Below are 24,316 nucleotides of genomic sequence, written 5' to 3'. Positions count from 1 at the left end.
GCAGAGCAGTTACCTTATGGTAAGCCCCATTGGTGGGCCGTCTGGGAGGATGAACAGGAAAGAGGGGAATCTGGGGGATTACAGTCTGGATCAAAGAAAGTTGTCAATATTGGGGATAAACGTGTGTTGTGTGACCAGTTAGTGCCAGCAGCAGCGCAAACACTGATTAGAACAGAGGGAGTTGGGGGACTAGAGAATAGGCAATCCAGTTTATCTGATGTGTTGTCCAAAGAGGAGAGGTCCGAGGGAACTGTGTCTATTAACATTAAGAGAAGGCTTCCTTACATGGGTTAAGCAATGCCGTTAGGAACACATTTAGCTGACAAAACCAAACAGAAAATATGGAATCACGAGTTTGTGGATGTGTTCAAATTACTGCACAGGGATATCCAGGCTAAGGAAGGTTCGAAAGAAGAGGAATGGGAGTTAGCTCGTCGTCCCAGGGTACCTCGTACTATAGAAAATTGGACTTCGGCTTTTCTGATATATGCACGTATTTATTGTGAAAAATATCCAGAGAGGTCAGTAGCCCTTTATAAGTACATGGATATAGTCAGAAAAGCCCAAATGCATTTTGGGGGATATTCATGGTTAAACTACGATGAAGAATTTAGAGCAAGGATCAGTTTATGTGCAGAGAAGCCATGGGGGGATGTAGACTCGGAGCTTTGGCTACAATGGATGTCCACGTCACACCCACCTGCAACAACACATACTGCAAGTGGGCTGCCAATTACTTACCGGCCCTTTCTGTGGCGTCCCGCCCAAACAGGGGCGGGTGGTTGAGGATGGGGGCAAAGTTCAGGGACAGGTGCCTGCTGGAATTTCAATAGAGGACTGTGCAGTAGGCAAATATGTTGTTTCAAACATGAATGCTCCCAATGTGGAGGGCGACATACTCTCACGCAGTGTTCTTTCCCACATGGAGGATTTGGTGGGCAAAGATTTAGCGAACAGAACAGTGGTGTGTATAGGGGGAGAGGCACCCCTTTCCACGCTTTCCCGAAAGGCACATACACCAGTTAATTTGGAAAATCTAGGGCCATGGTTAGAAATTTACCCAGACACTGAGGCAGCAGCGAGACTATTCTGGGGGTTTAAAAATGGCTTTAAAATGGGATATCAAGGTCCACGTCAGCGTAGGTGGGCTGATAATTTGCGTTCTGCAAAGGTGTCCCCGCTGGGTGTGATTCCTAAGAAGGTTGCAGGGGAATATAGGATGATACAGCATCTGTCCTGGCCAGAAGGCCACTCTGTCAATGATTTTATCTCAACAATGGATACTTCAGTTTCGTAAACCACAGTGGATGAGGCTATTAAAATGATGACACAGATGGGTAGGGGGGCGGAGCTGGCAAAATGCGATATCCGATCAGCTTTCAGATTACTGCTAATTCACCCTTTCGGATTTTGAGTTACTGGGGATGTTCTTTCAAGGTCACTATTACGTTGATAACGTTTTACCAATGGGCTGTGCGGCATCGTGTGCTTTGTTTGAAACATTTAGTACTTTTATTCAATGGATATTTTCACAAGTGTGTGACAAAGGAGCCAGCTGTCATTATTTGGACGATTTCTTATTTATGGGAGAGGCTTAGTCAGGTCATTGCATGGCAGCCCTTAATAAGTTTCAGGAATTTACCGAGTTTTTAGGGGTTCCTTTGACTCCAGATAAGGCAGAAGGGCCCAGATCGATCCTGACTTTCTTAGGTATAGAGATCGATACGTTGGAAATGTAAGCGCGCCTCCCAGCTAGTAAGTTGCAGGAAATTCGATCATTTTTACTATTGGTGCTTGACAAAAAGAAAATTGAGTTGAGGCAAGTGCAGCGACTTTTAGGATACTTAAATTTCGCTTGCAGGGTGGTACGAGCAGGAAGGACTTTTTGTAGGCATTTGGGTATGGTGCTATGAGGAGCTTCTCTTCCACATCATAGAATTCGACTTTGCAGGACCATTAAAGAGGATTTGAGAGTTTAGTTGTGCTTTCTTGACAGTTTCAATGGCGTACCTTTGCATTTTGTGGATGATGATTTTGTTTGGCAGATTCAGATTTATTCTGATGCGGCAGGATCCAGTGGTTTTTGGTTTGTTTTGGGGAGGAAGATGGTGCACAGAAAGTTGGCCTGTGCATTGGATGAAGCAAGGAAGAAGTATTGCGTTTTTGGAACTCTTCCCATTGATCGTTGCATTATTGGTATGGGGACAAGAATTTCAGAACAGACCTGTCTTGTTCCATGTTGATAATATGGCGATTGTGAATCTGGTGAACAACCAAAAAGCTAAGGATTTGAAGGTACTGCAATTGCTCAAAATGTTCATGCTTTTGAGTCTTCAGTTTAATATGGTTTTCAGGGCTAAGCATGTCCCAGGGGTCAACAATTCTATTGCTGATGCACTTTCTCATTCTCATTGACAGAAGTTTTGTGCATTGGCGCCAGGGGCGGACGTCAGCAAAACGATGGTACCACACAACGTTTGGGCCATAGCGGATTGAGGATCGTCCAGCTAGTCGAGCATTCCATAGCACCTTCAACTAGGAGAAGTTATCTGCAAGCATGGGAAGAATTTTTGAGTTATAAGAATTGTTTTCATGAGACAGTTTCAAAAGGGAAATGGTGTGAATGAATTTTTGAATTTGTTCTAATGTTAATAGATAAAGGTTTATCCCACACCACTATTGTAGGAAAATTATCTGGTGTGTCATTTTATGGCCAATTGTTATGGGGTTTTAAGCCAGTTGCCAACACTTTAGTAGGAAAAATGCTGAAAGGTCTGAGTAGGGAAAAAGTTATGCCCAAGCAGGTCCGGGCTCCTATTACGTTTGAGTTATTGCAACAAATTCTGGAGCAGCTTTCAGTCTGCTGTTATAATGTTTGGGAAATGGAACGTTTTCGCCTTGGAATGATTTGGATGTTTTTTGGAGCATTCAGGGTATCAGAAGTGTTGGGTTTGGGTGATGAAAGGGGTTTGTGCAGTGATAAGGTTTCAGTAGTGGGACACACATTGGGTATTTGGCTTAAAGAATCAAAAACTGATCAGCTGGGCAGGGGCATATGTGTTTTTCTAAATGGCAGCAGTGTATCGCAATGCTGACCAGTTCAAGAATGGGTACAGTTTTCTTCTTCAGGTACATTTAAGCAAGGCCCTCTTTTCATTCACAGGGGATGTAACAAAATAACGAGTGCTCATCTATTAGCTGTTCTGCGGAAAGCATTAATGCTAGTTGGTCAAGACCCAAAATATTTTGCCACGCATTCGTTTAGAATTGGGGCAGCTACAGAAGCATCAAGATTGGGGCTGGGTTTGGAAGTTTTGCAGCGTATTGGCCGGTGGAAATCAAGCTGGTGTAAACGTTATGTGCGAAAATAGTTATGTTTATGTAAAATGTTTGACACACGTTAATTTCTGCCTTTCCATTTAGGTGATGTTCAGGGCGCAGCTTCAAACTTAAAAAAGCAAACGTGGATGGTGGGTCATTCTTTTATTAAATGGGCGGCCCTTTTTGCTGAAAAACAAATATATGGAAGAGCACTTGGTATACCCTGCGCTGGACACGAGTTGGTATGGAAGTGTAAAGGAGGCATGAAATGGGATGACTTATTTCCTACACTTACAGGTTTGTTTCATGTTAGAGGTTGTCCTCATTATTTAATACTTCATTTAGGAGAGAATGATTTGGTTGAACTATCTGGTTTAACACTCATTAAGAAAATGCAATTGGACTTGGCGGTTTTAAAAAACAATTGGCCGGGTACTCGCCTGATTTGGACTGAATTTGTTTATAGACAGTCTTGGAGGAACGCAAGGTGCCACACAGCAATGGAAAAAGCCAGAAGGAAGCTAAATAGAGCAATGAGAATATTTTGCTCAGTGATGAGGATTAAATGCATTGCTCATGAAAATATCACCAGCACAGAAGGTCACCTTTTTAGGGAGGATGGAGTCCATTTATCGCATCTAGGTCAAGCCTATTACTGAATGGAAATAAGGGACATGTTGGCTCATGAGTTAAATGTCAATTTATGGTGCAATTCGAAGTTATAAATCACATTGGTTCAAGAGGGGGGGTCTAGGAAAACTCTCTGGTTTCCTGGGTGGTGTAATTCGGGGGAGGATAAGTCTAGAGCGGGCTTGTCCAGTCTTTCATGGGGGGAGGGGGAGTTTAGTGAGAACAAATTGAGGGGAAGAATTTAAGGAAAAAAGGTTGGGGAAGTTTAATTCAGTAATAAAATGGATTATTTGATGGGAAATGTATCTGTCTTGAATAAAGTGGCCTTTTCTGCTACAATGATTTGTGTGGTCTGGATTATGTGGGCGATGGGCCCTCTGGGGGAGCGGCGCGAGCCGTCTTCCTCTTGGGATGTTCGCGCACGTGAACGGGCCATACGGGGGATCAGCGGAGGGAGCGTCAGGCAGGGGGCGAGCGCTAGAGAGTTCAAAGGGCATAGGCAGGCAGTTGTAGGAGCGCGAGCGAGGCAGAGGCGGCAGGGCGCGTTTTAGTTAGATAAAAAAAAGAATAAAAAAAAAAGTGTGGTCTGGATTATGTGGGCAAAGCAGCCTCCTTCTGCCCGCTTAACTTGTGGGTGACCAGCCTACTTCGCTTTTACAAGTCAGCATCTGTCAGAAAAACAGAACAAAGAGTGAAAAGTTCACCCATGCCCTCCCCTCCTTCATGCATGCCATCAACAAAGGGAGGATGTCCGGGTGCGAAAATCCCTCTATGTCGAACTGTAAAGTCAATCAAAGTGCACCTTTGACCACTTGCTCTGCGTCCCCCTTGCCACAATATGAAGAAGAAAGTACAGACAAGCCGAGCCACCACTACCCATTAATTCACACCTGGCCTTCAAGTTACCCAGATTATTTTCAAATGAAAGGAGAAGGGCCATCCATCTGAAGTAAACAAAGTTGCAGCTGTCCGTAGTGTGTGCTGGGGCTGTATTAGGGATCTCAGTGCTTAGCAACACACCAGCGCCAAAGTTGTCACGTAGGGAAAGCGGGCGGAAATGTTAGAAGCCACTGAACTGCGGACAATGAAGGCACAGGCGCCATTGTCAAAGTGTGGCAATTTGGTGTTGTTGGGGGAGGTAAAGGATTTTTAAAAGTTGATTTTAGCGAGTCCCATCACAAATGAAACGATTCAAAAGGGGGTGGTGATGGACAGAGTATCTGAATTAAGCAGAACACTCCTACCCAGTCAAAAGATCAGGGCTTGATCCATCACCGTTTTTTAGATCACTGCACCATCCCAGTTCAGAACCTGGCTACATGCAAATTAGTCTGACCCTGGCCCAGTGCATCATGAGAACAGGGCAGACCAAACTACCAAGCCAATTCTTTACTGGAAAGGAAACAAGCTTCCGGGGACCGGTTTCTGGCATTATAGCCGTCTTCGGCCCGGCTTGCTTGAATCCTGATGGTGCAGTGAGCAAGGGACTCACATCTGAGCATACCCTTCCACACTTGTGGTGGCCAAAACGATTCAAAAGGGGGTGGTGATGGACAGAGTATCTGAATTAAGCAGAACACTCCTACGCAGTCAAAAGATCAGGGCTTGATCTTGAGTCTCAGTCTGGAAAGAAGCTATTATCAAGCCACTCCTAAAAAAAAACACTCTTGACCCACTTCTTCCTGCCAGCTACCGTCCTATTGCTTGTCTTCCCTTTCCAGCCAAGATCTTCGAAAAGGTGATGAACATGCAATTATCTAATTTTATAGAAGAAAATAACCTACTAGATGAGACACAATTTGGTTTCAGACGTGGCCACGGAACAGAAACCGCGCTACTTAAAGCAGCGGATGAAATCAGAACAACTTTGGATAAAGGAGGTTCTGCGGTATTGATACTATTGGATCTTTCCGCAGCTTTTGACACGGTCGATCATGTCACTCTGATCGACCGTGTCTCAGCCATAGGAGTTAAGAACAAAGCGAGGGACCTTCTGGCATCCTTCCTAGCAGACCGTCATCAAACCATAAAAATGACCAACTTTACCTCCCAAACCTTCACTCTCCCTTGTGGTGTCCCTCAGGGCTCCTCGCTGAGTCCGACACTTTTTAACATTTATGTTTCGGACTTAGCGAGAGTAATAAAATCTTACGGTATCGCTCTGACAACCTATGCTGACGATACCCAACTTGTGCTTTCGGTACACAACAACGGGACTGAAGTGGCTGTAAATTTTCAAATGGGAATGAAGGCCATAAGCTCCTGGATGTCATCTAATTGTCTCAAGCTTAACTCTGACAAAACAGAGGTGATGACATTCGGGAAGTTGGATCCTATTTGGTCCTCCCACTGGTGGCCATTAGAGCTAGGAGACCCACCTCAACCTGTCACCAAGGTTCATAACCTCGGTGTCATATTTGACGACAAATTGACATTCCAGCATCACGTCAATTCAGTGGTCTCTTCATCTTTTTATGTTCTAAGAAGAATTAAAAAACTGCTCCCTTATCTCCCACTATCGGCCGGTAAAACATTGATTAGCACATTGGTTTTCTCAAAAACCGATTACTGCAACGCTCTGTTATTAAATGCCCAGAAAAAAGTTATAAATCAACTTCAACTAATCCAGAATGCCGCGGCCAGAGTCCTTTTAAACATTCCTAAATGTAAATCCATTTCTGCGCACATTCGTCAACTACATTGGCTCCCGGTTAAGAGCCGAATAATGTTTAAGGCCCTGTGTATTACTTACAGGGCACTCAAAGACACTGGCCCACAGTTCCTTAGATCTTCTTTCTGCCTCCTTGATCACCCGAGAACACTTCGCTCATCGTCAGCACATTTGCTGAGAGTCCCTCGGACAAAAAAGGCTACATGGGGTGACAGGTGTTTCATTACTTCTTCGTCCAAACTCTGGAACACACTGCCCCTCCACATTAAAACTGCCCAACCCTCCTCAGTTTCAGGAAGAGACTGAAAACCTGGCTTTTCCCAGCTTAACCTATTACCTCAGCAATGGTTCGGTATCTTAGCGCCGAGACACCCACGGGTATTTGCGCGCTCTAAAAATGGTACAAACATAAACATAAACATAAACACAAACATAAACATCACCGTTTTTTAGCTCACTGCACCATCCCAGTTCAGAACCTGGCTACATGCAAATTAGTCTGACCCTGGCCCAGTGCATCATGGGAACAGGGCAGACCAAACTACCAAGCCAATTCTTTACTGGAAAGGAAACAAGCTTCCGGGGACCGGTTTCTGGCATTACAGCCGTCTTCGGCCCGGCTTGCTTGAATCCTGATGGTGCAGTGAGCAAGGGACTCACATCTGAGCATACCCTTCCACACTTGTGGTGGCCAAAACGATTCAAAAGGGGGTGGTGATGGACAGAGTATCTGAATTAAGCAGAACACTCCTACCCAGTCAAAAGATCAGGGCTTGATCCATCACCGTTTTTTAGCTCACTGCACCATCCCAGTTCAGAACCTGGCTACATGCAAATTAGTCTGACCCTGGCCCAGTGCATCATGGGAACAGGGCAGACCAAACTACCAAGCCAATTCTTTACTGGAAAGGAAACAAGCTTCGGGGGACCGGTTTCTGGCATTACAGCCGTCTTCGGCCCGGCTTGCTTGAATCCTGATGGTGCAGTGAGCAAGGGACTCACATCTGAGCATACCCTTCCACACTTGTGGTGGCCAAAACGATTCAAAAGGGGGTGGTGATGGACAGAGTATCTGAATTAAGCAGAACACTCCTACCCAGTCAAAAGATCAGGGCTTGATCCATCACCGTTTTTTAGCTCACTGCACCATCCCAGTTCAGAACCTGGCTACATGCATATTAGTCTGACCCTGGCCCAGTGCATCATGGGAACAGGGCAGACCAAACTACCAAGCCAATACTTTACTGGAAAGGAAACAAGCTTCCGGGGACCGGTTTCTGGCATTACAGCCGTCTTCGGCCCGGCTTGCTTGAATCCTGATGGTGCAGTGAGCAAGGGACTCACATCTGAGCATACCCTTCCACACTTGTGGTGGCCAAAACGATTCAAAAGGGGGTGGTGATGGACAGAGTATCTGATTAAGCAGAACACTCCTACCCAGTCAAAAGATCAGGGCTTGATCCATCACCGTTTTTTAGCTCACTGCACCATCCCAGTTCAGAACCTGGCTACATGCAAATTAGTCTGACCCTGGCCCAGTGCATCATGGGAACAGGGCAGACCAAACTACCAAGCCAATTCCTTACTGGAAAGGAAAAAAGCTTCCGGGGACCGGTTTCTGGCATTACAGCCGTCTTCGGCCCGGCTTGCTTGAATCCTGATGGTGCAGTGAGCATTGGGACTCACATCTGAGCATACCCTTCCACACTTGTGTTGGCCAAAACGATTCAAAAGGGGGTGGTGATGGACAGAGTATCTGAATTAAGCAGAACACTCCTACCCAGTCAAAAGATCAGGGCTTGATCCATCACCGTTTTTTAGCTCACTGCACCATCCCAGTTCAGAACCTGGCTACATGCAAATTAGTCTGACCCTGGCCCAGTGCATCATGGGAACAGGGCAGACCAAACTACCAAGCCAATTCTTTACTGGAAAGGAAACAAGCTTCCGGGGACCGGTTTCTGGCATTACAGCCGTCTTCGGCCCGGCTTGCTTGAATCCTGATGGTGCAGTGAGCAAGGGACTCACATCTGAGCATACCCTTCCACACTTGTGGTGGCCAAAACGATTCAAAAGGGGGTGGTGATGGACAGAGTATCTGAATTAAGCAGAACACTCCTACCCAGTCAAAAGATCGGGGCTTGATCCATCACCGTTTTTTAGCTCACTGCACCATCCCAGTTCAGAACCTGGCTACATGCAAATTAGTCTGACCCTGGCCCAGTGCATCATGGGAACAAGGCAGACCAAACTACCAAGCCAATTCTTTACTGGAAAGGAAACAAGCTTCCGGGGACCGGTTTCTGGCATTACAGCCGTCTTCGGCCCGGCTTGCTTGAATCCTGATGGTGCAGTGAGCAAGGGACTCACATCTGAGCATACCCTTCCACACTTGTGGTGGCCAAAACGATTCAAAAGGGGGTGGTGATGGACAGAGTATCTGAATTAAGCATAACACTCCTACCCAGTCAAAAGATTAGGGCTTGATCCATCACCGTTTTTTAGCTCACTGCACCATCCCAGTTCAGAACCTGGCTATATGCAACTTAGTCTGACCCTGGCCCAGTGCATCATGGGAACAGGGCAGACCAAACTACCAAGCCAATTCTTTACTGGAAAGGAAACAAGCTTCCGGGGACCGGTTTCTGGCATTGCAGCCGTCTTCGGCCCGGCTTGCTTGAATCCTGATGGTGCAGTGAGCAAGGTACTCACATCTGAGCATACCCTTCCACACTTGTGGTGGCCAAAACAATCAAAAGGGGGTGGTGATGGACAGAGTATCTGAATTAAGCAGAACACTCCTACCCAGTCAAAAGATCAGGGCTTGATCCATCACCGTTTTTTAGCTCACTGCACCATCCCAGTTCAGAACCTGGCTACATGCAAATTAGTCTGACCCTGGCCCAGTGCATCATGGGTACAGGGCAGACCAAACTACCAAGCCAATTCTTTACTGAAAAGGAAACAAGCTTCCGGGGACCGGTTTCTGGCATTACAGCCGTCTTCGGCCCGGCTTGCTTGAATCCTGATGGTGCAGTGAGCAAGGGACTCACATCTGCGCATACCCTTCCACACTTGTGGTGGCCAAAACAATTCAAAAGGGGGTGGTGATGGACAGAGTATCTGAATTAAGCAGAACACTCCTACCCAGTCAAAAGATCAGGGCTTGATCCATCACCGTTTTTTTAGCTCACTGCACCATCCCAGTTCAGAACCTGGCTACATGCAAATTAGTCTGACCCTGGCCCAGTGCATCATGGGAACAGGGCAGACCAAGCTACCAAGCCAATTCTTTACTGGAAAGGAAACAAGCTTCCGGGGACCGGTTTCTGGCATTACAGCCATCTTCGGCCCGGCTTGCTTGAATCCTGATGGTGCAGTGAGCAAGGGACTCACATCTGAGCATACCCTTCCATACTTGTGGTGGCCAAAATGATTCAAAAGGGGGTGGTGATGGACAGAATATCTGAATTAAGCAGAACACTCCTACCCAGTCAAAAGATCAGGGCTTGATCCATCACCGTTTTTTAGCTCACTGCACCATCCCAGTTCAGAACCTGGCTACATGCAAATTAGTCTGACCCTGGCCCAGTGCATCATGGGAACAGGGCAGACCAAACTACCAAGCCAATTCTTTACTGGAAAGGAATCAAGCTTCCGGGGACCGGTTTCTGGCATTACAGCCGTCTTCGGCCCGGCTTGCTTGAATCCTGATGGTGCAGTGAGCAAGGGACTCACATCTGAGCATACCCTTCCACACTTGTGGTGGCCAAAACGATTCAAAAGGGGGTGGTGATGGACAGAGTATCTGAATTAAGCAGAACACTCCTACCCAGTCAAAAGATCAGGGCTTGATCCATCACCGTTTTTTAGCTCACTGCACCATCCCAGTTCAGAACCTGGCTACATGCAAATTAGTCTGACCCTGGCCCAGTGCATCATGGGAACAAGGCAGACCAAACTACCAAGCCAATTCTTTACTGGAAAGGAAACAAGCTTCCGGGGACCGGTTTCTGGCATTACAGCCATCTTCAGGCCGGCTTTCTTGAAGCCTGATGGTGCAGTGAACAAGGGACTCACATCTGAGCATACCCTTCCACACTTGTGGTGGCCAAAACGATTCAAAAGGGGGTGGTGATGGACAGAGTATCTGAATTAAGCAGAACACTCCTACCCAGTCAAAAGATCAGGGCTTGATCCATCACCGTTTTTTAGCTCACTGCACCATCCCAGTTCAGAACCTGGCTACATGCAAATTAGTCTGACCCTGGCCCAGTGCATCATGGGAACAGGGCAGACCAAACTACCAAGCCAATTCCTTACTGGAAAGGAAAAAAGCTTCCGGGGACCGGTTTCTGGCATTACAGCCGTCTTCGGCCCGGCTTGCTTGAATCCTGATGGTGCAGTGAGCATTGGGACTCACATCTGAGCATACCCTTCCACACTTGTGTTGGCCAAAACGATTCAAAAGGGGGTGGTGATGGACAGAGTATCTGAATTAAGCAGAACACTCCTACCCAGTCAAAAGATCAGGGCTTGATCCATCACCGTTTTTTAGCTCACTGCACCATCCCAGTTCAGAACCTGGCTACATGCAAATTAGTCTGACCCTGGCCCAGTGCATCATGGGAACAGGGCAGACCAAACTACCAAGCCAATTCTTTACTGGAAAGGAAACAAGCTTCCGGGGACCGGTTTCTGGCATTACAGCCGTCTTCGGCCCGGCTTGCTTGAATCCTGATGGTGCAGTGAGCAAGGGACTCACATCTGAGCATACCCTTCCACACTTGTGGTGGCCAAAACGATTCAAAAGGGGGTGGTGATGGACAGAGTATCTGAATTAAGCAGAACACTCCTACCCAGTCAAAAGATCGGGGCTTGATCCATCACCGTTTTTTAGCTCACTGCACCATCCCAGTTCAGAACCTGGCTACATGCAAATTAGTCTGACCCTGGCCCAGTGCATCATGGGAACAAGGCAGACCAAACTACCAAGCCAATTCTTTACTGGAAAGGAAACAAGCTTCCGGGGACCGGTTTCTGGCATTACAGCCGTCTTCGGCCCGGCTTGCTTGAATCCTGATGGTGCAGTGAGCAAGGGACTCACATCTGAGCATACCCTTCCACACTTGTGGTGGCCAAAACGATTCAAAAGGGGGTGGTGATGGACAGAGTATCTGAATTAAGCATAACACTCCTACCCAGTCAAAAGATTAGGGCTTGATCCATCACCGTTTTTTAGCTCACTGCACCATCCCAGTTCAGAACCTGGCTATATGCAACTTAGTCTGACCCTGGCCCAGTGCATCATGGGAACAGGGCAGACCAAACTACCAAGCCAATTCTTTACTGGAAAGGAAACAAGCTTCCGGGGACCGGTTTCTGGCATTGCAGCCGTCTTCGGCCCGGCTTGCTTGAATCCTGATGGTGCAGTGAGCAAGGTACTCACATCTGAGCATACCCTTCCACACTTGTGGTGGCCAAAACAATCAAAAGGGGGTGGTGATGGACAGAGTATCTGAATTAAGCAGAACACTCCTACCCAGTCAAAAGATCAGGGCTTGATCCATCACCGTTTTTTAGCTCACTGCACCATCCCAGTTCAGAACCTGGCTACATGCAAATTAGTCTGACCCTGGCCCAGTGCATCATGGGTACAGGGCAGACCAAACTACCAAGCCAATTCTTTACTGAAAAGGAAACAAGCTTCCGGGGACCGGTTTCTGGCATTACAGCCGTCTTCGGCCCGGCTTGCTTGAATCCTGATGGTGCAGTGAGCAAGGGACTCACATCTGCGCATACCCTTCCACACTTGTGGTGGCCAAAACAATTCAAAAGGGGGTGGTGATGGACAGAGTATCTGAATTAAGCAGAACACTCCTACCCAGTCAAAAGATCAGGGCTTGATCCATCACCGTTTTTTTAGCTCACTGCACCATCCCAGTTCAGAACCTGGCTACATGCAAATTAGTCTGACCCTGGCCCAGTGCATCATGGGAACAGGGCAGACCAAGCTACCAAGCCAATTCTTTACTGGAAAGGAAACAAGCTTCCGGGGACCGGTTTCTGGCATTACAGCCATCTTCGGCCCGGCTTGCTTGAATCCTGATGGTGCAGTGAGCAAGGGACTCACATCTGAGCATACCCTTCCATACTTGTGGTGGCCAAAATGATTCAAAAGGGGGTGGTGATGGACAGAATATCTGAATTAAGCAGAACACTCCTACCCAGTCAAAAGATCAGGGCTTGATCCATCACCGTTTTTTAGCTCACTGCACCATCCCAGTTCAGAACCTGGCTACATGCAAATTAGTCTGACCCTGGCCCAGTGCATCATGGGAACAGGGCAGACCAAACTACCAAGCCAATTCTTTACTGGAAAGGAATCAAGCTTCCGGGGACCGGTTTCTGGCATTACAGCCGTCTTCGGCCCGGCTTGCTTGAATCCTGATGGTGCAGTGAGCAAGGGACTCACATCTGAGCATACCCTTCCACACTTGTGGTGGCCAAAACGATTCAAAAGGGGGTGGTGATGGACAGAGTATCTGAATTAAGCAGAACACTCCTACCCAGTCAAAAGATCAGGGCTTGATCCATCACCGTTTTTTAGCTCACTGCACCATCCCAGTTCAGAACCTGGCTACATGCAAATTAGTCTGACCCTGGCCCAGTGCATCATGGGAACAAGGCAGACCAAACTACCAAGCCAATTCTTTACTGGAAAGGAAACAAGCTTCCGGGGACCGGTTTCTGGCATTACAGCCATCTTCAGGCCGGCTTTCTTGAAGCCTGATGGTGCAGTGAACAAGGGACTCACATCTGAGCATACCCTTCCACACTTGTGGTGGCCAAAACGATTCAAAAGGGGGTGGTGATGGACAGAGTATCTGAATTAAGCAGAACACTCCTACCCAGTCAAAAGATCAGGGCTTGATCCATCACCGTTTTTTAGCTCACTGCACCATCCCAGTTCAGAACCTGGCTACATGCAAATTAGTCTGACCCTGGCCCAGTGCATCATGGGAACAGGGCAGACCAAACTACCAAGCCAATTCTTTACTGGAAAGGAAACAAGCTTCCGGGGACCGGTTTCTGGCATTACAGCCGTCTTCGGCCCGGCTTGCTTGAATCCTGATGGTGCAGTGAGCAAGGGACTCACATCTGAGCATACCCTTCCACACTTGTGGTGGCAAAAACGATTCAAAAGGGGGTGGTGATGGACAGAGTATCTGAATTAAGCAGAACACTCCTACCCAGTCAAAAGATCAGGGCTTGATCCATCACCGTTTTTTAGCTCACTGCACCATCCCAGTTCAGAACCTGGCTACATGCAAATTAGTCTGACCCTGGCCCAGTGCATCATGGGAACAGGGCAGACCAAACTACCAAGCCAATTCTTTACTGGAAAGGAATCAAGCTTCCGGGGACCGGTTTCTGGCATTACAGCCGTCTTCGGCCCGGCTTGCTTGAATCCTGATAGTGCAGTGAGCAAGGGACTCACATCTGAGCATACCCTTCCACACTTGTGGTGGCCAAAAAGATTCAAAAGGGGGTGGTGATGGACAGAGTATCTGAATTAAGCAGAACACTCCTACCCAGTCAAAAGATCAGGGCTTGATCCATCACCGTTTTTTAGCTCACTGCACCATCCCAGTTCAGAACCTGGCTACATGCAAATTAGTCTGACCCTGGCCCAGTGCATCATGGGAACAGGGCAGACCAAACTACCAAGCCAATTCTTTACTGGAAAGGAAACAAGCTTCCGGGGACCGGTTTCTGGCATTACAGCCATCTTCGGCCCGGCTTGCTTGAATCCTGATGGTGCAGTGAGCAAGGGACTCACATCTGAGCATACCCTTCCACACTTGTGGTGGCCAAAACGATTCAAAAGGGGGTGGTGATGGACAGAGTATCTGAATTAAGCAGAACACTCCTACCCAGTCAAAAGATCAGGGCTTGATCCATCACCGTTTTTTAGCTCACTGCACCATCCCAGTTCAGAACCTGGCTACATGCAAATTAGTCTGACCCTGGCCCAGTGCATCATGGGAACAGGGCAGACCAAACTACCAAGCCAATTCTTTACTGGAAAGGAAACAAGCTTCCAGGGACCGGTTTCTGGCATTACAGCCATCTTCGGCCCGGCTTGCTTGAATCCTGATGGTGCAGTGAGCAAAGGACTCACATCTGAGCATACCCTTCCACACTTGTGGTGGCCAAAACGATTCAAAAGGGGGTGGTGAGGGACAGAGTATCTGAATTAAGCAGAACACTCCTACCCAGTCAAAAGATCAGGGCTTGATCCATCACCGTTTTTTAGCTCACTGCACCATCCCAGTTCAGAACCTGGCTACATGCAAATTAGTCTGACCCTGGCCCAGTGCATCATGGGAACAGGGCATACCAAACTACCAAGCCAATTCTTCACTGGAAAGGAAACAAGCTTCCGGGGACCGGTTTCTGGCATTACAGCCGTCTTCGGCCCGGCTTGCTTGAATCCTGATGGTGCAGTGAGCAAGGGACTCACATCTGAGCATACCCTTCCACACTTGTGGTGGCCAAAACGATTCAAAAGGGGGTGGTGATGGACAGAGTATCTGAATTAAGCAGAACACTCCTACCCAGTCAAAAGATCAGGGCTTGATCCATCACCGTTTTTTAGCTCACTGCACCATCCCAGTTCAGAACCTGGCTACATGCAAATTAGTCTGACCCTGGCCCAGTGCATCATGGGAACAGGGCAGACCAAACTACCAAGCCAATTCTTTACTGGAAAGGAAACAAGCTTCGGGGGACCGGTTTCTGGCATTACAGCCGTCTTCGGCCCGGCTTGCTTGAATCCTGATGGTGCAGTGAGCAAGGGACTCACATCTGAGCATACCCTTCCACACTTGTGGTGGCCAAAACGGTTCAAAAGGGGGTGGTGATGGACAGAGTATCTGAATTAAGCAGAACACTCCTACCCAGTCAAAAGATCAGGGCTTGATCCATCACCGTTTTTTAGCTCACTGCACCATCCCAGTTCAGAACCTGGCTACATGCAAATTAGTCTGACCCTGGCTCAGTGCATTATGGGAACAGGGCAGACCAAACTACCAAGCCAATTCTTTACTGGAAAGGAAACAAGCTTCCGGGGACCGGTTTCTGGCATTACAGCTGTCTTTGGCCCGGCTTGCTTGAATCCTGATGGTGCAGTGAGCAAGGGACTCACATCTGAGCATACCCTTCCACACTTGTGGTGGCCAAAACGATTCAAAAGGGGGTGGTGATGGACAGAGTATCTGAATTAAGCATAACACTCCTACCCAGTCAAAAGATCAGGGCTTGATCCATCACCGTTTTTTAGCTCACTGCACCATCCCAGTTCAGAACCTGGCTACATGCAAATTAGTCTGACCCTGGCCCAGTGCATCATGGGAACAGGGCAGACCAAACTACCAAGCCAATTCTTTAATGGAAAGGAAACAAGCTTCCGGGGACCGGTTTCTGGCATTACAGCCGTCTTCGGCCCGGCTTGCTTGAATCCTGATGGTGCAGTGAGCAAGGGACTCACATCTGAGCATACCCTTCCACACTTGTGGTGGCCAAAACGATTCAAAAGGGGGTGGTTATGGACAGAGTATCTGAATTAAGCAGAACACTCCTACCCAGTCAAAAGATCAAGGCTTGATCCATCACCGTTTTTTAGCTCACTGCACCATCCCAGTTCAGAACCTGGCTACACGCAAATTAGTCTGACCCTGGCCCAGTGCATCATGGGAACAGGGCAGACCAAACTACCAAGCCAATTCTTTACTGGAAAGGAAACAAGCTTCCGGGGACCAGTTTCTGGCATTACAGCCATCTTCGGCCCGGCTTGCTTGAATCCTGATGGTGCAGTGAGCAAAGGACTCACATCTGAGCATACCCTTCCACACTTGTGGTGGCCAAAACGATTCAAAAGGGGGTGGTGAGGGACAGAGTATCTGAATTAAGCAGAACACTCCTACCCAGTCAAAAGATCAGGGCTTGATCCATCACCGTTTTTTAGCTCACTGCACCATCCCAGTTCAGAACCTGGCTACATGCAAATTAGTCTGACCCTGGCCCAGTGCATCATGGGAACAGGGCATACCAAACTACCAAGCCAATTCTTCACTGGAAAGGAAACAAGCTTCCGGGGACCGGTTTCTGGCATTACAGCCGTCTTTGGCCCGGCTTGCTTGAATCCTGATGGTGCAGTGAGCAAGGGACTCACATCTGAGCATACCCTTCCACACTTGTGGTGGCCAAAACGATTCAAAAGGGGGTGGTGATGGACAGAGTATCTGAATTAAGCAGAACACTCCTACCCAGTCAAAAGATCAGGGCTTGATCCATCACCGTTTTTTAGCTCACTGCACCATCCCAGTTCAGAACCTGGCTACATGCAAATTAGTCTGACCCTGGCCCAGTGCATCATGGGAACAGGGCAGACCAAACTACCAAGCCAATTCTTTACTGGAAAGGAAACAAGCTTCGGGGGACCGGTTTCTGGCATTACAGCCGTCTTCGGCCCGGCTTGCTTGAATCCTGATGGTGCAGTGAGCAAGGGACTCACATCTGAGCATACCCTTCCACACTTGTGGTGGCCAAAACGGTTCAAATGGGGGTGGTGATGGACAGAGTATCTGAATTAAGCAGAACACTCCTACCCAGTCAAAAGATCAGGGCTTGATCCATCACCGTTTTTTAGCTCACTGCACCATCCCAGTTCAGAACCTGGCTACATGCAAATTAGTCTGACCCTGGCCCAGTGCATCATGGGAACAGGGCAGACCAAACTACCAAGCCAATTCTTTACTGGAAAGGAAACAAGCTTCCGGGGACCGGTTTCTGGCATTACAGCCGTCTTCGGCCCGGCTTGCTTGAATCCTGATGGTGCAGTGAGCAAGGGACTCACATCTGAGCATACCCTTCCACACTTGTGGTGGCCAAAACGATTCAAAAGGGGGTGGTGATGGACAGAGTATCTGAATTAAGCAGAACACTCCTACCCAGTCAAAAGATCAGGGCTTGATCCATCACCGTTTTTTAGCTCACTGCACCATCCCAGTTCAGAACCTGGCTACACGCAAATTAGTCTGACCCTGGCCCAGTGCATCATGGGAACAGGGCAGACCAAACTACCAAGCCAATTCTTTACTGGAAAGGAAACAAGTTTCCGGGGACCGGTTTCTGGCATTACAGCCATCTTCGGCCCGGCTTGCTTGAATCCTGATGGTGCAGTGAGCAAGGGACTCACATCTGAGCATACCCTTCCACACTTGTGGTGACCAAAACGATTCAAAAGGGGGTGGTGATGGACAGAGTATCTGAATTAAGCAGAACACTCCTACCCAGTCAAAAGATCAGGGCTTGATCCATCACCGTTTTTTAGCTCACTGCACCATCCCAGTTCAGAACCTGGCTACATGCAAATTAGTCTGACCCTGGCCCAGTGCATCATGGGAACAGGGCAGACCAAACTACCAAGCCAATTCTTTACTGGAAAGGAAACAAGCTTCCGGGGACCGGTTTCTGGCATTACAGCCATCTTCGGCCCGGCTTGCTTGAATCCTGATGGTGCAGTGAGCAAGGGACTCACATCTGAGCATACCCTTCCACACTTGTGGTGGCCAAAACGATTCAAAAGGGGGTGGTGATGGACAGAGTATCTGAATTAAGCAGAACACTCCTACCCAGTCAAAAGATCAGGGCTTGATTCATCACCGTTTTTTAGCTCACTGCACCATCCCAGTTCAGAACCTGGCTACATGCAAATTAGTCTGACCCTGGCCCAGTGCATCATGGGAACAGGGCAGACCAAACTACCGAGCCAATTCTTTACTGGAAAGGAAACAAGCTTCCGGGGACCGGTTTCTGGCATTACAGCCATCTTCGGCCCGGCTTGCTTGAATCCTGATGGTGCAGTGAGCAAGGGACTCACATCTGAGCATACCCTTCCACACTTGTGGTGGCCAAAACGATTCAAAAGGGGGTGGTGAGGGACAGAGTATCTGAATTAAGCAGAACACTCCTACCCAGTCAAAAGATCAGGGCTTGATCCATCACCGTTTTTTAGCTCACTGCACCATCCCAGTTCAGAACCTGGCTACATGCAAATTAGTCTGACCCTGGCCCAGTGCATCATGGGAACAGGGCATACCAAACTACCAAGCCAATTCTTCACTGGAAAGGAAACAAGCTTCCGGGGACCGGTTTCTGGCATTACAGCCGTCTTCGGCCCGGCTTGCTTGAATCCTGATGGTGCAGTGAGCAAGGGACTCACATCTGAGCATACCCTTCCACACTTGTGGTGGCCAAAACGATTCAAAAGGGGGTGGTGATGGACAGAGTATCTGAATTAAGCAGAACACTCCTACCCAGTCAAAAGATCAGGGCTTGATCCATCACCGTGTTTTAGCTCACTGCACCATCCCAGTTCAGAACCTGGCTACATGCAAATTAGTCTGACCCTGGCCTAGTGCATCATGGGAACAGGGCAGACCAAACTACCAAGCCAATTCTTTACTGGAAAGGAAACAAGCTTCGGGGGACCGGTTTCTGGCATTACAGCCGTCTTCGGCCCGGCTTGCTTGAATCCTGATGGTGCAGTGAGCAAGGGACTCACATCTGAGCATACCCTTCCACACTTGTGGTGGCCAAAACGGTTCAAAAGGGGGTGGTGATGGACAGAGTATCTGAATTAAGCAGAACACTCCTACCCAGTCAAAAGATCAGGGCTTGATCCATCACCGTTTTTTAGCTCACTGCACCATCCCAGTTCAGAACCTGGCTACATGCAAATTAGTCTGACCCTGGCCCAGTGCATCATGGGAACAGGGCAGACCAAACTACCAAGCCAATTCTTTAGCTGAAAGGAAACAAGCTTCCGGGGACCGGTTTCTGGCATTACAGCCGTCTTCGGCCCGGCTTGCTTGAATCCTGATGGTGCAGTGAGCAAGGGACTCACATCTGAGCATACCCTTCCACACTTGTGGTGGCCAAAACGATTCAAAAGGGGGTGGTGATGGACAGAGTATCTGAATTAAGCAGAACACTCCTACCCAGTCAAAAGATCAGGGCTTGATCCATCACCGTTTTTTAGCTCACTGCACCATCCCAGTTCAGAACCTGGCTACATGCAAATTAGTCTGACCCTGGCCCAGTGCATCATGGGAACAGGGCAGACCAAACTACCAAGCCAATTCTTTACTGGAAAGGAAACAAGCTTCCGGGGACTGGTTTCTGGCATTACAGCCGTCTTCGGCCCGGCTTGCTTGAATCCTGATGGTGCAGTGAGCAAGGGACTCACATCTGAGCATACCCTTCCACACTTGTGGTGGCCAAAACGATTCAAAAGGGGGTGGTGATGGACAGAGTATCTGAATTAAGCAGAACACTCCTACCCAGTCAAAAGATCAGGGCTTGATCCATCACCGTTTTTTAGCTCACTGCACCATCCCAGTTCAGAACCTGGCTACATGCAAATTAGTCTGACCCTGGCCCAGTGCATCATGGGAACAGGGCATACCAAACTACCAAGCCAATTCTTCACTGGAAAGGAAACAAGCTTCCGGGGACCGGTTTCTGGCATTACAGCCGTCTTCGGCCCGGCTTGCTTGAATCCTGATGGTGCAGTGAGCAAGGGACTCACATCTGAGCATACCCTTCCACACTTGTGGTGGCCAAAACGATTCAAAAGGGGGTGGTGATGGACAGAGTATCTGAATTAAGCAGAACACTCCTACCCAGTCAAAAGATCAGGGCTTGATCCATCACCGTGTTTTAGCTCACTGCACCATCCCAGTTCAGAACCTGGCTACATGCAAATTAGTCTGACCCTGGCCTAGTGCATCATGGGAACAGGGCAGACCAAACTACCAAGCCAATTCTTTACTGGAAAGGAAACAAGCTTCGGGGGACCGGTTTCTGGCATTACAGCCGTCTTCGGCCCGGCTTGCTTGAATCCTGATGGTGCAGTGAGCAAGGGACTCACATCTGAGCATACCCTTCCACACTTGTGGTGGCCAAAACGGTTCAAAAGGGGGTGGTGATGGACAGAGTATCTGAATTAAGCAGAACACTCCTACCCAGTCAAAAGATCAGGGCTTGATCCATCACCGTTTTTTAGCTCACTGCACCATCCCAGTTCAGAACCTGGCTACATGCAAATTAGTCTGACCCTGGCCCAGTGCATCATGGGAACAGGGCAGACCAAACTACCAAGCCAATTCTTTAGCTGAAAGGAAACAAGCTTCCGGGGACCGGTTTCTGGCATTACAGCCGTCTTCGGCCCGGCTTGCTTGAATCCTGATGGTGCAGTGAGCAAGGGACTCACATCTGAGCATACCCTTCCACACTTGTGGTGGCCAAAACGATTCAAAAGGGGGTGGTGATGGACAGAGTATCTGAATTAAGCAGAACACTCCTACCCAGTCAAAAGATCAGGGCTTGATCCATCACCGTTTTTTAGCTCACTGCACCATCCCAGTTCAGAACCTGGCTACATGCAAATTAGTCTGACCCTGGCCCAGTGCATCATGGGAACAGGGCAGACCAAACTACCAAGCCAATTCTTTACTGGAAAGGAAACAAGCTTCCGGGGACTGGTTTCTGGCATTACAGCCGTCTTCGGCCCGGCTTGCTTGAATCCTGATGGTGCAGTGAGCAAGGGACTCACATCTGAGCATACCCTTCCACACTTGTGGTGGCCAAAACGATTCAAAAGGGGGTGGTGATGGACAGAGTATCTGAATTAAGCAGAACACTCCTACCCAGTCAAAAGATCAGGGCTTGATCCATCACCGTTTTTTAGCTCACTGCACCATCCCAGTTCAGAACCTGGCTACACGCAAATTAGTCTGACCCTGGCCCAGTGCATCATGGGAACAGGGCAGACCAAACTACCAAGCCAATTCTTTACTGGAAAGGAAACAAGTTCCCGGGGACCGGTTTCTGGCATTACAGCCATCTTCGTCCCGGCTTGCTTGAATCCCGATGGTGCAGTGAGCAAGGGACTCACATCTGAGCATACCCTTCCACACTTGTGGTGACCAAAACGATTCAAAAGGGGGTGGTGATGGACAGAGTATCTGAATTAAGCAGAACACTCCTACCCAGTCAAAAGATCAGGGCTTGATCCATCACCGTTTTTTAGCTCACTGCTTAAAAATGACGACATGGCCGTTCTAAGGAGGGACTAAGAAGCCACATAATGATTCAGAAGACAGCATTTACAGAGGACAAGCACACAAATCAATGAAAAATAAGGGCGGGAGAGTGGGCGAACCTTCTCTCCGTACTGAACTAATACAGATCTTCGCAGAGCAGCGCTTATCATTAAAAGGACCTATTTCAAAACAGCATGATGTAAAATTATAGTGATTTTTTAACTCCCTTTCACCTTCAGATATGGCAAGTGCTAAGGTGAAAATTTCGAAACCATCCACGGGCAAGGCTAGCGGGAAAGGAGCAAATTGGAAATAGTGGGCAAATACTTAGTCGAATTCCCTTGAATCTTAAAGAAGGCAGGGGGTGCAATTAAATTACACTTGTACAAGGGAAATGTAGGTGGGTGAAATTCCCCTGCACTGGGTCAATAAGAGGATAGAATAGTACTGCGCCTCTGGCCTAGGCACATTCCAATGACAGCATAGTCCTCCTGCACATGGGGAGTGAGTTTGAGAATAGAACAGTGGGGTATTGTGGACTGCCCTGCTCTTCTGTAGCCATCCAAATTCTACCTGTGTTGTGATTTTTTAAAACCCTGCTCCTGCTGTTAGGCAATGCAATGGAGAGTAAAAAAAATTGACCTGTATCCTTTGGCAAGGTGCTTGATTCATCAAAGCCTCACTCACACTGTCAATGATTGGTTACAATTCCTCTCCTCTCTAGGTCAATACAGAGGGGACAGCCAGGAATATCCCATATCCATTACCAAGGCAAAAGGATTGCATGTGATAAAACTATCTGGGTTAGTCTGGTGATCGGAAATAATCGATGATATATTACATATTTGCGCAAGGACACAGAGCAGTTGCATTTTCTCCTACATCTCCAAAATGATTGTATGAAAATGCTCCAGAACTAAAAAGGAACTAAAAGGATGTTGCCATTAACATTTTATAAAATTCTCTTTCGAGGAGAAAGCTACCTGTAAAAATACATAAAGTAATTTATTATTAAAAAGTGCACAATTTTCAGTTTTCTCGATATACATTGATCTATTTGAGCAATCTGCACCAAATTTAGCACTCACGTTAAACACATATTGAAAGCTGTGTCCAACACATTTCTCATCTGTAACATCATGCATTTGATTACTATGCAGTCTGCCATTTAAATGATACATTTTGTTAAAACAATGCACATTTTCATTCAGCAATCGATTTGCTTAGTTCCCCAAAATGAATGATCAGAGCTTTCATTAATGTGCGCTGACCTCCTTTGTGCAAATGTCAATATGTGAGTGTACTGGGCCGTGCACCCTTGTCCTTAGTTCCCCAACTGTAAAGATGTCTGGATCCCTGATGCTGATTTTAGTTTTCGTAGGTGAACATGAGCCATGCGTGTGCACCATTACATAGGCCTGTCTCAAGGTCTGCAGTCTTTTTGGACCATGAGTGGGGCCCAAAGCACCACCCTCATAGTGGTGTCAGCAGCAGCACAGTGGGAGCAACATACTGTGTAGTGATCAGTAGAAGTGAACAGGCCTTTTTACCTGTGTCACTGGAGTGAGGCCTACATGTTTACTCATTTTAAGTTTTGCTGCTGCGTGCTTAACTCACCCTTGACCTACAATGGTGTGGTGTGTAGTGTTGCGCTGTGCATGGGTGTTATAAATGTGGTGGGTGTATGTGTGCCTGTTATTGGGACAGTACAGTACAGGCATTATGCAGTGCTGGGCAGTGCTTGTATATTGTGTGCTTGTGCTTGGTGTATGTGTGTCTGTGAATGGTACAATGTATGGAAACATTTGTGTTCCATTATGGGATATCCATGGCTAACTGGAGAAACATGAGGAGGTAGAGGAATGCCAAGGCAGATTTGTGGATCGCTACATTTTAGTGGGCTTGGTGGGACACACTGGGAGGAAGGGAGAGCCAGGCTCTTAGGTGCACTTCAAAGGGCGCTCTTTGATTCAGAGATAGGTCACTAGGAAGAAGCCTGGGCACATCTCAGGAAGGAGATGGGGCTGATAACAGAATCATAAAGATTACAGTTGAGGCCTTGGACTAATGTTTTGATACATATATCACTGTGGCTGGCATCCAGGTCTGAACCTCTAGTCACTCTCATGGGCTGTGGTGTGATGCTAATAGATTTGATGTCTCTACTGTTGTCATAGACTGCTTTCTGGAAGAGCAGGGCAGAAGAGAGGGCACTCCAAAAGAAAGCAGACCCACAACATAAATTTTCTCTTACCTCTCCAAAACGTCCCACAGAAATTGCCACAGTCCTCATCAGGATGAAAAACTAAAAGTCAATAAATTAACCCGTCCTTAACCCTTTAGAAACTTGGCACAAAGGAAGTCAGGTTTAACCTAGAGCCAATGTGTAAAGTACTTATGCAGCACACAAACAGTAATACAGTGAAAACACAACACAAGAAAACTCCTACACTAATTTTGAAACACAGAGTAAATGTTAGTAAATTATTTGACACCAAAACAACAACAATCCAATTTGTAG

General features: G+C 47.7%; 1 pseudogene; it reads left to right on the top strand.

The window, feature by feature from the left end:
- Window positions 1-297: 297 nt before the first annotated feature.
- LOC144773765 (ADP/ATP translocase 3 pseudogene) overlaps window positions 298-24,316 on the top strand; it is a 63,870-nt pseudogene continuing 39,851 nt past the window's right edge.

Source organism: Lissotriton helveticus, chromosome 8, assembly GCF_964261635.1.
Source record: "Lissotriton helveticus chromosome 8, aLisHel1.1, whole genome shotgun sequence".
Lineage (NCBI taxonomy): Eukaryota > Metazoa > Chordata > Amphibia > Caudata > Salamandridae > Lissotriton > Lissotriton helveticus.
The sequence above is the reverse complement of the archived record's forward strand: the minus strand, read 5'-3'. Positions and strand labels throughout refer to the sequence as shown.